Genomic DNA, 17,176 nt, shown 5'->3' on the forward strand with positions numbered 1-17,176 from the left:
TTAAAACATGTCAAAATCATTTAGCAAAACATCCTTAAAGTGGCTAGAGATATATATAGATATGATATCAATCAGTAGGTGAGCAATGAGATTAAGGTCAGGAATGAGATACTAAAGAACATCTTTTTTTCATAATTTCAACTATATATTATATTATATTATACTAATTGTTACCTGATTATTGTTCTTAGTGGAGATTTATGAAAAAGTTTACAATTATTAAATAAGTATGTAGAAAGCTGTGTTTCAAAGCTTATCCCACGATCAGTCCACAATACAAAAGAACACACATCTAGGGGTAGATTTATTAAAGGTTAAACCGCCAGTAAAACGGCTGAAGCCAACAAACCAATACATTACAGATCGCCATCCAGATTGCCAACATGATCAAAATACAAACAGCAAGATTTACTAAGCTGCTGTTTAACAAACTGCTGTGCAAACCACCAGCAAAACAGCCAAAATAAAAGAAGTGGGTGTGAGAAGTGGGATTGCTCATCTGCATGCTGTTTGAGCTATCTTGACATTCAGAACATGGGAGGATGGCACCATTGACTTATGAATTATGGGAACAACATTATTTATTGATCAAGGGGTAAAATAAATTTAAAATTAAGTTATGGAGGCAAATTTTATTTTTTATTGTATTAAGAGGGTAATATTATTTTTTTATTAATTTTTAGTAAATCTTATCCCTAGTATAGTTACCAAAAGTAACCATTAACATAAATGTAAATTTGTTTATGTACATGTATTATTTTATGTAGTGATCATATAGATTACATAGGGATCATCAAAAGTGATCTGGTTGAAGCTGTCTAAATCTAAAAAATAAACTGATTTAAATCCACAAAATAAACTGACTTAATTGATAATAGCGATTGGATATCTCATTTAACAAATTAAAGAACTCCTGCAATATGGGTTAACTAGAAATTACTAGCCCTACCCATTCCTAAGTGCATTTTAAAATTAAACAAACCTTTAAAATTCTACTCCATGCCAAAACAATACCAACTCTGGGCCTTCACACAAAGCACCTTCATTTAGCTTTGATGAGCCTTGATCAGTGGTCAAAGTGGAAATTTAGAAGTGCTGATATGGAACTTTCACCTTGAAATGAATGACTGGACTGCCTAGGCCCCCCGAAGGTTTGAGGTTTTCATAGAGTGAAATTAATTTTAGATATATTTCAACACTTTGTGTCCCCCTTTTCTTCTGTGTCTAATTATTTTTCCTCTGTGTTCCTCCACTTCTCCCTCATGTCTCCTTGTGTACTTACAATTTCCCTCATATCTCCACAATATTATAATAAAACTTTCCAAAATATTTACCAATTATCTTCCATGTTACCCTTTATCTTTCCCTTATCTGTTTCCTTTCTCTGTTGTTATGTGTGGGCATCCCCCTCTCTCCCTCCCTCCGTGCTCTCCCTTGTGGCTCACATTCTGTTTCTCTCGCCCCTCCCTTACTCCGTGATCCTCTCTTTCTAACCCAATTCCTGTTCCTATTATTCCTTCTCACTGTGTACTATGTATTAAGTGCAGGGCCGCCGAGAGGGGGGGTGGGTAAAAATTACCCGGGCCCGGGCATGTTAGGGGGCCCGGGCCCTTGCCCTGCCGATTTATTATTTTTTATTTAATTTTTTTTCAAAACTAAATTTTTTTCTTTCTTTTTTTTTTTGCCGGGCGCGGGGGGGGGGGGGGATATGGTTGGCTCGTTCGTTGGTGGGGGGAGCGCGGTGGTTAAAAAAACAAAACAAAACACACTCACGTGGTCACGGCGCCGGCGTCCCTCCTCTCTGCTGCTCTGTGCTCCATTCAGACTGTCTGAATGCCGGGAGTTAAAAAACGAGTGGGGGCACAGAGGGGTTAAAAACGGGGGGCAGCATGACAGGAGGGGTTAAAAAACAGGGCAGCATGGCACAGTGGGGTTAAAAAACAGGGGTCAGCATGGCACAGTCGGGTTAAAAAATGGTGGGCAGCATGGCACAGTGGGGTTAAAAAGGGGGGGAGGCATGGCACAGTGGGGTTAAAAAACGGGGCAGCATGGCACAGTGGGGTTAAAAACGGGGGGGGGGGGGGGCGGCCTGACACAGTGGGGTTAAAAAATGGGGGTGGGGCATGGCACAGTGGGTTTAAAAAACGGGGGGCAGCATGGCACAGTGGGGTTAAAAAGGGGGGGAGGCATGGCACAGTGGGGTTAAAAAACGGGGCAGCATGGCACAGGGGGATTAAAAAAGGGGGGGAGCATCATAGTATAGTGTGATGAAGGGGAGCCAGATGAAGGGGGCAAAAGCAGCATGGAGGGCGCAGTGTTATTTTAAGGCATGGAGATGATGAAGGGGCACATTATTGTAATATTGGAGCTGGAGGAAGGCCTAATTATTAATCGTGGATGGTATTGATTTAACACCAGGGTTGTTTGGAATTATCTAAATGTAGCTATTTTTTTCCAAATATGGCCCTCAGCATTCCAGGATCCAGACAAGCCGCAAGTAAAGAAACATGCAGCCACAGGTGGTGAAAGTGAGAAGAACAGGTAGGAGAGAGCAGGACAGTATGTGAAAAGTTGTGATTCTAGTAGGGACAATGTCAATTTTTGGTGAGTGTTGTGCCCAATGTAAGGTGCAGGCCAAGACTGAACTCTTTGTGTACACACTGCATTTTTTTCTATACTACACTGTGGTGCTAGATGTCCTGAAAGTCAGGAGTGCTTGGACATATGTGACGCTCGGGCGAATTGAGAGCCTAGTGATTTTGATGTGTTAGCCACGCCCCAATGGTGCATTTGCCACGACCCCAAATGCATGACCACACCTCCAAAAATTTTGCATACTCAACTATAAGGGGGGCCCCATGAATTTGTTGTACCGGGGCCCTGAATTCCTCTTGGCAGCCCTGATTAAGTGCAGATTTCTGCAAGTCGCCAGAAATTGGCTAGTTTGCAGTCAAAATTTAAAGCAGCAATGGCTTTAAAGGCATTGTTTTGCTTTTAAAGCCATCTGCGCTTTAAATTTTGACTGAAAACTTGCCAATTTCTAGCGACCTGCAGGAATCGGCACTTAATACATTTACCCCCTGATCTTATCCAGCTCTCAACCGCTATAATAATCAAGTTACTTTATGAAGTGGAAATGTCTGCACACCCCTCCGCATAGCTAAAAAAAAAACTCCTAAAAGATGCTTTCGCCACCTCTTAATTTTCTGTCAATACTTTTTCTAAGCAAAATGAAATCTCATGTTTGCACTGCACCAAAATGGGGCAACTCAGACCCTTATCACAGAATGCCCATATTCGACCCAACTCCTCCCATTCATGCCAGTGCAAACTTTTAGTGATGCTACCATCTTGCTACATAATTCTATGTACTCCAGCAGAAATCTAAGTGATCTTGCACAAATTAAGGTGCATGACACTGCCAAAAAGGATTTTTGTCATTTGCCATTTTGCACTTCAAAAATTAGGCCCTCTGTTTTGTACATATTGGTTTCACAACAACCTGTCACAGCAGCCTGAACTATACAAACACTGGAGACACAAAACCACTTGGTTTTTCCCCAGTGCACCTCTTTGATCCGCCCAGCACACTGCAAGATGCCTCCTCTCTGCTTCTCAGAACCCCTTAACTGTGATCCTGGCTGCTTCTCCTGTACCAAAGCTTCAACAGCCAATTGGAGTTTAGTGAACACGAGTGCAATTTGATCATTATTATTATTATTATTATTATTATTAATAATAATAATAATATTAATAATAATAATAACAACGACAACAACAATAGCTGAAACACATTCCTACACAGTATAAACGTGCATGGATTTCAAATAATTCAGAGCTAGTCACAATTTTAATTTTACAATATGAACCAAACATTTTCATTTTGATGAGAATTTTTGTTTAAAATCATGTATGTAAAAACCTGTACATGGCTCTGTTTTATATTTCATCAAAAATCCAGAAAATGTGCCCTACTGAGAAATGAAAGCCTGTCATCTATCTAAGAATATTCACCTCATCACAGAGTCTTAGACATGCCTAAGCTCTTATTGCTATTGCCACAAAATAACCTTCATGACAGGTCCAAGGTTTCAGACTGTAAAACAAGAGCAGAGTCACTTTTCAGACACTTGCTAAAATATGTATGAATACAAACACCTGCGTGATTCTTATAACAGATGTTAATCCCCAACTTCTAACAATGGGCTTATTACAACAAGGTTGCAATATTTATTCCAGAAAATGAACAGTGATCTGATTGCATAAGAATCATATTTAAAACCTCAACTGGCAAGTTTGCCGTTTGGGAGCTAAAATAGATGCATACAGGTGGAGTAGAGTTTATTGCAACACATTATGCATCATGGATATTGATTAAGTAGATAAACTATGTTATCTTGTTAGATTTAAGTAGTGAGCAGGATGGTACATTTAATTTAAAAAAAAATCTGTGCCATTGATCAACAATTACTACAATAAAATCTACTCTACCTGTATTGTGTTTGACTGAGCAGGATGCCTTTTCAGATCATTCCAGGTTTTGTTGGTGCAGTAAAATGTCATTTGGATTTGGGATTTGAATTTAACTAACCACTGGATAGGTTTCTTGATTTTATGATTATATATCTGTTTTGTCAAATGAAAGTTTTACTGCAGCACATTGGAATAAAAATGTATTTACTTTAAGGACAGTATAAGGAAAAATCCAGAAAAACAACGTTTTACATGATTGTTTACCACATTCACTACTCATTTAAAAAACACATTTGTTGGGTGGGGCAGACTGAACACTTTGCACATCAGCATTGTTCAGTTATTAAGTAGGGTGTGTAATTGATTGACTACTTGGCAGTTCCATTTCAAACGTTTGAAGGGTGAGTACGTTATTAGGGGGGGTGATTTGGGATTAATAATTTAGTTTTGTTTTTCTGGAAGATACCACTACAATAATGGAACAGTTTTCGTTTTGTTTTTTATTGAAATCTCATTACTTTTTTAAAGCTGCAAATTTTCTATTGGCACTGGCTAACATTAAACATGAGCTACAGAGGAAAAAGTTTACATTTATCTTCTTTTTTTTCTATATAATGTTTATTTATTGAAGGTCGGCAGGTTACACATAAATAATAGCAATTGCAATATAACTTTACACAACAGAGTGAATATCAAAACTTGCTAAAATATTTAACGATTAAGAGATTGACATGTAAACTAAAGCAAAAGGAGCCATTCTTTTCAACTGACCAATTTTAGGTATAAGGGGAGGGGGACAGGGGGGAGGGGGACAGGGAGGAGGAGGGAGGGAATTACATGGCAAAACATAAGAAAATTAGTGGAGGGGAAGGGAATGGAAAGAATGTGCCAGAAGGAGAGATTCACGGAGAGAACCAAGGCTTCAAGCGAATGGGGAACGGAAATTAAAGAATGATAACCACAGACCCCAAACTTTGTCAAAGGATTTTGTGGAGTTTTTAATTATATTAGACATATATTCCATTATGCCAGATTAATAACGGATTGAGTTGAAGGGGTATTGGACTGTTTTCATCTGCAGTTAACTGATAGGTGGCAGCAGAGATCACATGTTTTATAAGTCTAAGATTTTCAAGCAGTGAGAGACTACTGGGTGTTGTAGAGTGGACTTTAGGCACCTTGATAGTGTGAGCCAGAGGAAGGAAGGAGAAAGCACCCTCCAGACACTCAGGGACCAAAACCATTAGTTGGACATCATCAGCATAAAGAGCAACTTTGTGTTCTGTGACCTTCCTGATTAGTAGGTCGGGGCTCTATGATTCATGCTAAAATGAGTGGAGAGAAGGGGCAACATTATCTTCTGCCATTAGTGATCCCAAAGGGTCTGCTAAGACTGCTGCAGAAGGTGACCGATACAGAGTTGATATATACTCTACAAACCTCCCAGAGAAACCCATTGACTTGAGCACACAAACGGCCACGAGATGCAGTCAAGCGCTTACTTAGCGGCAAAAGCCAGTGTGCGTAATGGAGTTTTTGAATTTTCATGACTAGAGTGGATAAGTTTGATGGCCCATTTAGAGTTATCTGGAGCCTGCTGTCCCAGGATAAATTTGACTTGGTCTGGGTGTATCAGTAATGGGAGGAGAGGACCCAATCTATGCATTAGAATTTTAGCATATATTTTCAGGTCGACATTAGGAAGGGATATCGGCCAAGAGTCTGAACATTGTGTGGGGTCTCTTCTCAGCTTTGTCAATACTACTATATAAGCTCAAGTGATGACAGAATCAAAGGAAGCCCCCTCAAGCATTTTGTTAAAAAAAAGTCTGTCAAATGAGGAACTAAAACTGCATAGAATTTCTTGTAATATTGTACAATGAAGCCATCAGGGCCAGGGGCTGAAGAAGATGTGAGAGCCTTAATTGTTGCTGTCACCTTCTGGGTGATATCAGTATTTAGTGAAGGGAGCAGGGTCTCAAGAAGTTTTTGGAGGAAATTATTATCTAGTTAAGTTCATTGAATTTTGCATTCACCCGAGGAGAAGAACCAGAGAGATTGTGTATATATATATATATATATATATATATATATATATATATATATATAGAAGTCTCTGAATTCATTTACAATGGGGATCACATGTTGTAGACCCCCCTTAACTCTTTTTCATTTTATCTATCAAACCGAGAGCCCTCCTCTACCTTAGTTTTTTTGCAAGTCTGATTTTGTCAGCCTTATCATAGAAGCTTGATTTGAGAGAGGAAAGCTTTAGTTAGAGATTGTTTTTCTTGTTCTAAAATGGAATATATCCATCTTTCTAGTGAGGAGAATTGTTGTAGTACTAACTCTTTGGCTGCAGATGCTGTGCTAATGAGCCGACTTCTTATGATGGCCCTGTGAGCTTCTCAAATCACACCTGATGTAATTTAATTTGAAAAAAATTAATTAAAATAGTCTGTGTGTTACAAGTTGCGGTTGCAGTGGTGACATTAGACGCCGTGGTTCATTGTTTCGGGCCGCGTCAAGATCATCGCCATGACGACCGGGAAGTGACTTCCTCTTTGTGCCTGCCGTCTCCAAGGCAACGGTCGGGACGCTCTGTCAGCTAGCGCCGCGTGCTTGCATGAAGCAGCAGCTGGGCGCATGCGAGAAATTGATTAATTGTCTCCTGAGGCTGATTGTTCAATTGTGTCTGCTTTCTTTGATTGGTTCCTCTATGTATTTAAGGCAGGGAGGGCTTAGCCTCCCTGCCCTCCCTGGATTCTGTCTGTTGCAGACCTGCTATGTTATCATGTTCTGTAGTTACTCTTTTTATTGAACTCTAATCCCCCTATCCTTGGGATCTGTTCTTTGGATATTCCTGTTCGCTGTCAGCCTTGAACCATTTGCATATCCCTGACCATTCTGTCTGCTACAGAACCCTGACCTTGGCCTGCTTTGACCACCTGCTCCATTCCTGCTGCTGCCTCCTACCTTCCAGCTTTGGTATTGCACATAAGCTTACACTATGCAGGAGTTAAGTCCTGGGGCATTCAAGTACCTGTGAGCACAACAAACTCTACGGGAAAGGAGGTTGCTATAGGTGAAGATCTCTGTCATCAGTTCTGCAAGCTTATGTCATTAACCACTAGCTGTAACTTTGTGACCGTGATTTTAGTTTCGCAAATGTAGGGTTTTTAGGAATCATCAAGTAGCCATCTGCGAGGCCTATACATTTATCTTTTTTATAGCAGCTTTAATACATATTAAGTTTATTTATTTTTTATTTAGATAGCCAAGTACCTTTTAAGCATATAGCTGAATCTCATTTTTTTAGCTCTCCTTCAATAAATCATTATCTCCTTTGAAAAATATCTCTGGAGGTTGCAAAATATTGTTGCTAGTCAAACAGACACAGACTCCCAGCACTCAGTCAGTCATGTGAAGGCAGAAGGGGAGAAGGAAGGGGAGGAATTTACAGTACACAGAGCAGACAGAGGGGCGTCCCAAAGCCTCTGCTCATTAAATGTGTCATGCGACTGTGGTTGCCATGATAGCCGTTGACACTGTGCAGAATTATAAATCCAACATTCTTCTAACAGCCTGCCACAGTTATTTATGTTAAGAAAAACACCTTATTTTTTCTGGGATTCCTGCTTTAATATTGGGCTTGATAGCTTAGTTTGTGCCATTGTGCCTTGTGAAAATTCATTTTTATACCCCCAGCATGATCTGCAGTGCTTTAACATTGGAAACATGCATGTAATAAAATAATACTGGACAATAACAACAGATGAAGAGGTAAGAGGTCACTATGTAATAGGTTAAAGTTTGCCCCAGAGTTTGCTCTCTTTGGGCTGGCTTCTGAGTTAAGCTGTCTGTATTCTCTCTTCAGAAAACAGGGGTGCAAAAGAACATCCTTTTTCGCGTATTACATAATGCACAGTGGCACTATATAACAAGCAAAAAAAAGGTAAAATTGTACCTGGTGGCAGGTTCTTTTTACCCATACTAAAAGTATAAATCAATGTATAATGAATATGCAGTTACCATAGAATGCAGTTTAGAATAAGAAACAAGTTTTATTTGACAATTATTTCCATCAATTTCTTTCCAGGTTTTGTTTCCAGATCCTCAAATAAATGTAGGATCATTTGAATTGTGTTGGAGCATATGTAATAACTACTGTACACGCTGTTGTTAGTATTGGCTAAACAAAAAAAAGAAAAATATCCCTTTTATGCCTAAAGTGCATAGAACAGTCCTTCTGTGCAACTGCAGTATATGCTTACACTAGATTAGTAAACAGCCTGAAATAACATATTTGCCAGGCTCACATAAATCATGCTATAAACTGTTTGTTGCTGAAACTGTCCAGATTGATGAAGTGACCTATCCTCCACAAGTAAATCATTTCTGCAGAAAGCAACACTTCAAGGCATGTGTAGTTCTCCACACTACTTTCCAACAAGACTTGTTCTTCATCAGTAGATGTTTACCCTTTGCTGTCCAGACAAAGCAAACTTTAAAGATTCATTGGAGCTAGGAGTACCGTGAGGGTCTGACACCACATAAGTTATGTTCATTCCTGTTATTCCCATGTTTGTCTAACTACACCAGCTCTTTTATAAAAGAAAACTACTCAGAGCATTCAGCATGATGTGTAGTAAACAACGGCTGACATCCGTCTATCAGGAGCTTCTATAGTAAACCCATTTGCTAAAAGAAGCCATTACCAAAGAGCACTGCTTAAATGACTTTAAAAAAACAGTACATAAGTGAGTAAAACAACCTCAGACTGCACATCCTACAGACACAAAAATGTGACAAAAATAAAGTATATGAAAAAAAGTTATAGCACTAAAGACAGGATAAATCAAGTATGAAATGTTGCCAGAAAACACTTCAAATTGAATTAAATTAAATCTCATAATATAAATGGAAGTCTTATTACTCATGCTGATGAATATTTTTAAAAAGTAGTTCCACACACCAATTACCCGGCTTAACTTAATTGTAAGAGGTCCTGTCCCAGGATTTCTTTCCTCTGCATTTTTGGGGTCCTTGATGAACTCAGACACAGAGCCTATTTTCTGAGTAGGCCTCAGCAGACCCTTTGTGGAAACCAACTCTTGCAACATAATTACCCAGCTTTAGAAACAATTACTAAAGTGTCAGCTAAGAGTACTGTGAGGATCTGACACCATATAAGTTATGTTCTGGTGTATCCCACTCTGTAAACCTCAGCACAATGTGATGTAAACAGTATGACACAGGCTATCGTAACCTGTGCTATATGAATACTTGTCCACAGCAACCAAGCACATGATTGCATCCATTTTCTAAACTTTATTTGCAAAATGACAGCTAGAATCTGATTGATTGCTATAGATAACACTACCATTTCTACATAGCTACCCCAACAACAATTTCATAAATGTACCCAATTCTCATTAATACAGTTGTCCATAGCATACTTTATAGTGAGAAGTACTTTTGTCAAAAAACCTGACTATATATAATAATTGCAATTCCCCTAAATTTGTATATGTTTCTTTTTACTCGTTGCATCGACAGTGTCGTGTGTTTCCAGTAGGCCTCTCGGTTGCAATTTTATTGTACCATTGTTTATATGTAAAACTGGAAGAATTATTATATAAACTAAAATAATTAAAACCATTTTAAGTCTTCTGAATTTTAATATCTTGTTAAATGCTATTCTATCCAAATTCTTGAAAAAAAATGAAAGGAAGAATTTCCCTGTATAAAAGATTTACTATTTGCTATGCTTTAAATAAATTCCTCCAACACCTCCGGGCCATAGTTTTACAACAGTATACACAAAACGGCATAAATCTTTCTGGGGGGAAGAAAAAAATCTATAAATACAACTCCCCCTTCAACATTTTATAGAATTGTTTTGTAGGAAAATGAGTGAGGGGGGAAGATAGTTTCAATGATTTACCTTTGTTCTGTGTTAAATTTAGATGATCATAAGTCTCCTTGATTATTACACACAATGGCAAACTATACCCCAGGCACATGAAAATTGCTAATTGATAACTCTTAAACTGTTTTAGATGTCAGGCTGAATTTATGACTTGTCATGTAAGAAATACAAGAGAGAGTAGCTCCAGCTCTAGTAAGTAGCATGAAAGTTATTATCTAGTCTTTTAAAAATTCTGCACATTTAATTTTAACATGATTCAGCCAACAAACATATGATAATAAAACCTTTTATGGGAAAAATGAATGGTGTTTACCTTTGCAACACTGGTCATGTGCTATAGCAACTAATTCAATACTAGGACTTGACCAATATTTCTTGGCCATTTATATTTTTTTCATTTATAGCTATCATTTATACCATAATTGTGTGCGTTTGTGCAGTATTTTTCAACAATAGATTTACAATAGCACCATAAAGAAATTAAAAAATAGACATTTCTTTCTTAATGTTGTTTATGCACTTAGTTTACATTACATTACATTAGTTTATTATGTTTATTTAAGTAAAGAAAACTTTTCCTAGGCTGGCCATCTATTACCATTTTCATTTTGTGTCCCTGCCTTCCAAGAGAGGGAGCAATTAAATGCCTACTTTATAGTCTGTTCTCAATAGAGACAAGAAGTTACACAATCCACCTGGAGGGTGGCCATTTTATTTGATTGCTAATGTGCATCTGTGGGGTGCAAACTCCTCTCTTAGATATGGAAAACATAATTGCAGTTTCTTGAATGTTGCTGCTTATCCCTTATACAAAAAAAATGCTCCTGACCAACTTTGGTAGTAAAAAAAAACCACATGTCTGTACATTTAAGGAGCAGCAAAAAAATACTAAGTGCACTAATGCATTGCTTCATTGCATCACTCCACTGTATAAGGCTTTGGGGCCTATTTCTCAAGGGCCTTTGAGCTGACAAATGGCAGTTTGTGGGGATAACACATTATTAAGTACAGTATTTATTTGGAGGTATCTGCTGCAGTTCCATTGTTATTGTATGCAAAACCAGTCCCCATGGTTTAAATAGAAACATAAAAACATAGAAATTGACGGCAGATAAGAACCACTTAACCCATCTAGTCTGCCCATTTTTTAATCTATGGTAACATCAAATCATATTTGATCCTTAGTTCTTTGTAAGGATATCCTTATGTCTATTCCAAGCATGTTTAAATTGCTCTACTGTATTAGCCTCTACCACCTCTGATGGGAGGCTATTCCACGTATCCACTACCCTTTCTGTGAAGTGATTTTTCCTCAAATTTCCTCTGAACCTACTTTCCTCCAGTTTCAGTGCATGTCCTCGTGTTCTAGTACTTCTCTTCCTTTGAAGAATGTTTCCCTCCTGTACCTCATTAAAACCCTTGATATATAGGGGCGTGGTCTGGCAGCCATCCTAGCAAGCCACGTTTTCTTAGAGCTTCTAGAGATTTCCACTAATTACACTCTCTAATGTCCTTCCCGTTCCCAAATACCGCATAAAACGGGCATCCCTGACTCTGTGGTACCCCCAGCACTAATCGGACTTGGGTGCTGACTAATATCTTGCCCGCAGCAGGGTCAGAGCTCCGGAGGCCTGGCCGGCACTTGATATCACTCTGAGCCGCCGCCCCATGAGGTCCCGCTGCGCTATTGAGGATTGGTGCCTGAGGGAGTCTGGTGATCGGGGAGAGTGTCCTACCTGGTCCTGTGGCTGGGTCAGCGACTCTTCAGGCGGCACCCCCGCGAATTAAGGCCTGCTTGTATTCCTGTGGCAGCGGTCTCTGGTGCAGCTGACGGCCGGACAGCCTGACTTCCGGTTTGCGGCAGGGGACTTCCGGTCTGCGGTCTCCGTGCAGCGAACATTGCTGCATCCTGAGCGGTTCTGGTCTCCACTCTGGGCAAAACCCGCGGAGGCTTTCCTGTGCAGTCCCTTAGCTGCCGTTACCCCAGGCAAGTGCCTGCCTGTGTCTCTAGGAGCTACTGGGTAGGGGAGTGTGCGGATCGTGGAGCACCCGATGGACAGGGCTCCCGTTGAAATAGCCAATTACAGCCGCCAACAACTGCCAGTCTAGAAGCCGGATAGATCTGTCCTACATTACTGCAGGTCAGTGTGCTTGGACTGAGACAGCACTGTGTTCCTCCATTTGGTAGCCAAACCTATGCTGCAGACAGGGTGCCTCCATGCTGGTTATACAGGGCTTCAAACAGTAAAGAGGGCAGCCTGGACACCATTCCAGACAGACAAGATACTGCAGGACTCAGCTTTAAAACTTGGATGTGGCGTGGCCTGGCAGCCGCTTCGGTAGGACGCGCTAGTGAAGAGCTCCGTGGAAATAACAGGTTTCTTCCTGTGACTCTCACTTTTCTTAGGATGTAAAACCTGTGGTTGCAATCGTCCAGAGCATTACTAAAAGGGCAAGTACTTCCTATACACAAACAACTCTTTATTTCCATCCTCTATCTAATCATGAGTAAATCCGCCTCCAAAATAAAAAGAGGGCAAAATGCTGAAATTACCCAGCACTTTTCTAGACAAGACAAACCAACTACGGCCGGCTCCCCGAGAAATGGGTCATCTCGGGAAGAGGACATGGAAGTGGAAGATGCTCCGGCAACAAGGAAAGACATTTCAGACATTCGCTCCCTCCTGGTAGATCTTAAACAATCTCTCACAGCTGAATTTCAGAAGACAGTGGGGGAACTGAAAAAAGATATTTCTGACCTGAACCAGCGAACATTACCTTAGAACAGTCCCAAACACAATGTAAGACCTTCCACAATGAAACCAACCAAGACTTGGAATACCTCAGTAGGGAGCTTGAATTCCTTCGAGACAAGAACGAGGACTTTGAAAACAGGGAGAGAAGAAACAATCTCCGTATTCGGCATATCCCCGAGGACATTGATGCTCATTTATTGGAAACCTATTTGACCCGCCTCTTTATCCACCTGGTTCCCTCCCTCTCTGAGTCCCAGATTCAGATATAGAGGGCTCACAGAGCCCTTCGACCCAAACCTAAAGACTCATCCCCTCCCAGAGATGTCATCCTGAGGTTTCTTTCTTTTAAGATTAAGGAAAAGATCACAATGAGTGCCAGGAACTCAAACTTCATCTTCTTTGAAGGCTTCAAGTTACAAATTTTTCAGGACTTAGCTCCATCTACGGTCGCTAAGAGGAGGGATCTTAAAGAAATCACAGTCGCTCTAAGGGACCAAGGTTACAAATACCGATGGGGATTCCCCTTTCGCTTGGTGGTGCTGTCGGAGGGCCGTTCAGTGTCCATCAGATCTTTGGAAGAGGGCCGCCATTTCCTACGCCAACTTCAGATCCGTGCCCCTGCAGGTCCAGCTCCTGAGAATGAGACCTCAAATTCACAGCATACCTGATTGATGTTAAAAATTGTGTGTTAACATGTCTTTCTTTCCTAGACTAACTGTCCTCAGGTAGTGCCCCAAGAGGCACATACTTTCCTTATTTCTTTTGCTCCAGTGTTTAAATATAATGTATAGTCAGTAAGCTCCCTATAAGGGAATCAATACATTCTAATGTTTTTGTACTTGCCCAGGATGTCTTTTGCCCACGCACCCTGGTTTGGAATTCCCTGCTGGCAGTAAGGGAGTCTGGGGGCTTGGAGGGGGAGGTGTCATTCCCTCCCTACTCTACCCGGAGAAACTCCCCAATATAGCTGTAGGATCAGCAGTGTCCGCTGGGCATCTTTCATTCCAGAGGGCGTGCATAATCTTTCTTCTCTTTCTTGAATAAGGTAACCGTTGTTGAGTTTGCAGTGTTTTCTGTATTTATACCTACTTGACCCTAACAGTCACATTGTTATTCTTTCTTTTTATCTTATATTTAAATGCTCTGGACGGTGGCGGCCACCTAAGGCCAGTACCACTCCCCCACAACACAAAGGAACCGCCATAGTCAGTACGAATTAATAGATAGCACTTTTGCGTCCGCCTTGAGAGCAGTTACTAGTTCCGAACTCGAGCCTTCCCTCCTTGGGGCTCCTAACAAGTAGCAGACTTCCCACACCAGGGAACCTCTGACTGCTTCCCCCTATCCCCCCCACCCCTTAAATTCCTCTACCCTTCTTCCCTTCCTCCCCACCCTGATCCACTCCCTAGGTTTACTCAACTTAAGCTACCACCTTATTCATATTACTCTGTACCTAATTATTTGCTACAAAAATGCCTCTTACTGTTTTATCTATGAATGTAAAGGGACTGAATACCCCTCAAAAGAGGTCATATTTGCACTCCTATACTAACAAATGTCATGCCGATATTGTATACTTGCAGGAAACTCATTTTAAGAGGGATCACCACTCCTCGCTGTCCTCTAAGAAGTACCCCACGGTCTATTATGCAAACTACACCTCCAAACGCCATGGGGTTGCAATTATGATACATAAGTCAGTTCCCCTGGTGGTGTCCAAGACCATTGCGGATGCAGAGGGTCGCTACCTCATCATATTGGGTAAGATTGGGCCTATCCCGATAACTTTAATGACAATTTATGCCCCGAACACGGGTCACTCCAATTTCTTTCACACCATTTTTCGGGAACTGCACTCCCACCGCTTGGGTCGGGTGTTACTGGGAGGTGACTTTAACACAATTCTTTCCCAAACTCTAGATCGCTCAACTGGGCCACTCTCGCGGGCACATACACCTGGTTCTAAATCCTTAAACAAACACATTGTAGAGGCGGGTCTGTTTGATTCTTGGCGGGCCACATTCCCCTCTGAAAGAGATTATACATTTTACTCTCACCCCCATAATTCATACTCGAGAACTGATATGATTTTTTGCTGCCCACATCTTATGTCATCATTGATCTCAGCAGATATTCTTTCCAACCCCTGGTCTGACCACTGGGCAACCAAGGCTACTTTTGATTTCGCATCCACCGGAGGAGTGGGGGCAACATGGAAGCTGATTGGAGCCCTTCTTAGGCTCCCTCAGTTTCAGAACCTTTTGAATGATAAGTTGGATGAATATTTTGAGATTAATACCACTGAGGATGTAAGCTTTTCCACCACATGGCAGGCACACAAAGCAGTTATCCGGGGGGAGATTATCAAATTTGCAGCAACCTGTAAAAAACAACGGTTGGCTCAGATTGAATTACTTTCTTCGCAGATCCTCGCTCTCGAAACACAGCATAAACAAACACAATCTGCCCAGTTGTTAACCCAATTAACTAAAGCACGAGGGGAGCTTAGCCACCTTATAGCCGAAAAGACAGAAAAAAGCCTCCGATGGGTAGGACAGAGGTTCTACGAAAAAGGTAACAAAGCAGACTCATTGTTGGCAAATAGTCTTAAAGCCAAAAGAGCCTCTCAAACAATTAGCGGCATCCGTGATTCAAAGGGCAACCTGTCACATGACCCACGGATTATCAATAAAACTTTTCGTTCCTTTTATGAAGCCTTGTACAGCCTTCCAACTCAGGGGGAGGCCAACTTAAGTAATCCTGACTTAGTTAATTACTTACGTTCATGTCACCTTCCATCTTTAAGTACGTCCAAAGCGAAGGAATTGTCTGCGGAAATAACCGAAGAAGAGGTTAAATGTGCCCTCAGCTCGCAGAAACCTTCTAAAGCACCAGGCCCAGACGGCTTCATTATGGCCTATTACAAAACATTTGCCCCCAAATTACTTCCCAAACTATCTACTCTATTTAATGCGATATTACGGGGGGATACTTTTCACCCTGACTCAACCTCGTCTACTATCATAGTTCTACCTAAACCGGGAAAAGACCACACAGCTTGCGCAAATTATCGCCCTATTTCCCTCCTCAACACTGTTGTGAAACTCTTCGCCAAAATTCTAGCTAACAGAATGAATGGAATCTTGGCCGACCTCATAGACCCAGACCAGGTGGGATTTATCCCTAATAGACAGGCCCCGGATAACACTCGCAGAGTAATTGATTTAATTCACCATGTCAATTCAAACAAACTCCCCTCGCTACCTTTGGCTTTGGACGTGGAGAAAGCATTCGACAGGGTTTCCTGGCCCTTTATGTTCTCCGCGTTAGAGGCTTTTGGTTTCCGAGGACAATTTCTACAAGCCATTTCGGCATTATACTCTAATCCCACCTCACGGGTTGTGACTAACGGCCAGGTGTCCAGTCATTTCCAACTACACAATGGAACGAGACAAGGCTGCCCGCTGTCCCCCCTACTGTTTGCTCTATGCATTGAACCTCTAGCAGCCAAAATACGCCGCAATCCTGACATAACTGGTATCTCCCTGGATTTAGAACAATATAAAATCTCCCTCTTTGCCGACGATGTATTACTAACATTGACAAACCCGATGGTTTCGCTTCCAAATTTAATGTTAGAACTAGAACATTTTGGTAAACTATCGGGCTACAAAATCAATGACTCTAAGTCTGAGGCATTACCACTTCATATTTCTCGTACCACTAGAGAAGCTCTCCAACAGTCTTTTACATTTCAATGGCGGCCTCACTCAATCAGATATTTGGGGATAAATATCACTAAACACTTTTCTGGCCTTTACAATTCAAACTATCTACCTCTACTAACCAATATCCAAAGAGACTTATCTAAATGGGAGCCCATGTAAATTTCTTGGATAGGCAGAATTCAGGTAATTAAGATGAACATCCTTCCTCGCCTACTTTACTTATTCCAAACTCTCCCAGTGCCAATCCCTCGCAAAATCTTAACAACACTCCAATCAACCTGCAACAG

Source organism: Mixophyes fleayi, chromosome 1, assembly GCF_038048845.1.
Source record: "Mixophyes fleayi isolate aMixFle1 chromosome 1, aMixFle1.hap1, whole genome shotgun sequence".
NCBI classification, from domain to species: Eukaryota; Metazoa; Chordata; class Amphibia; order Anura; family Limnodynastidae; genus Mixophyes; species Mixophyes fleayi.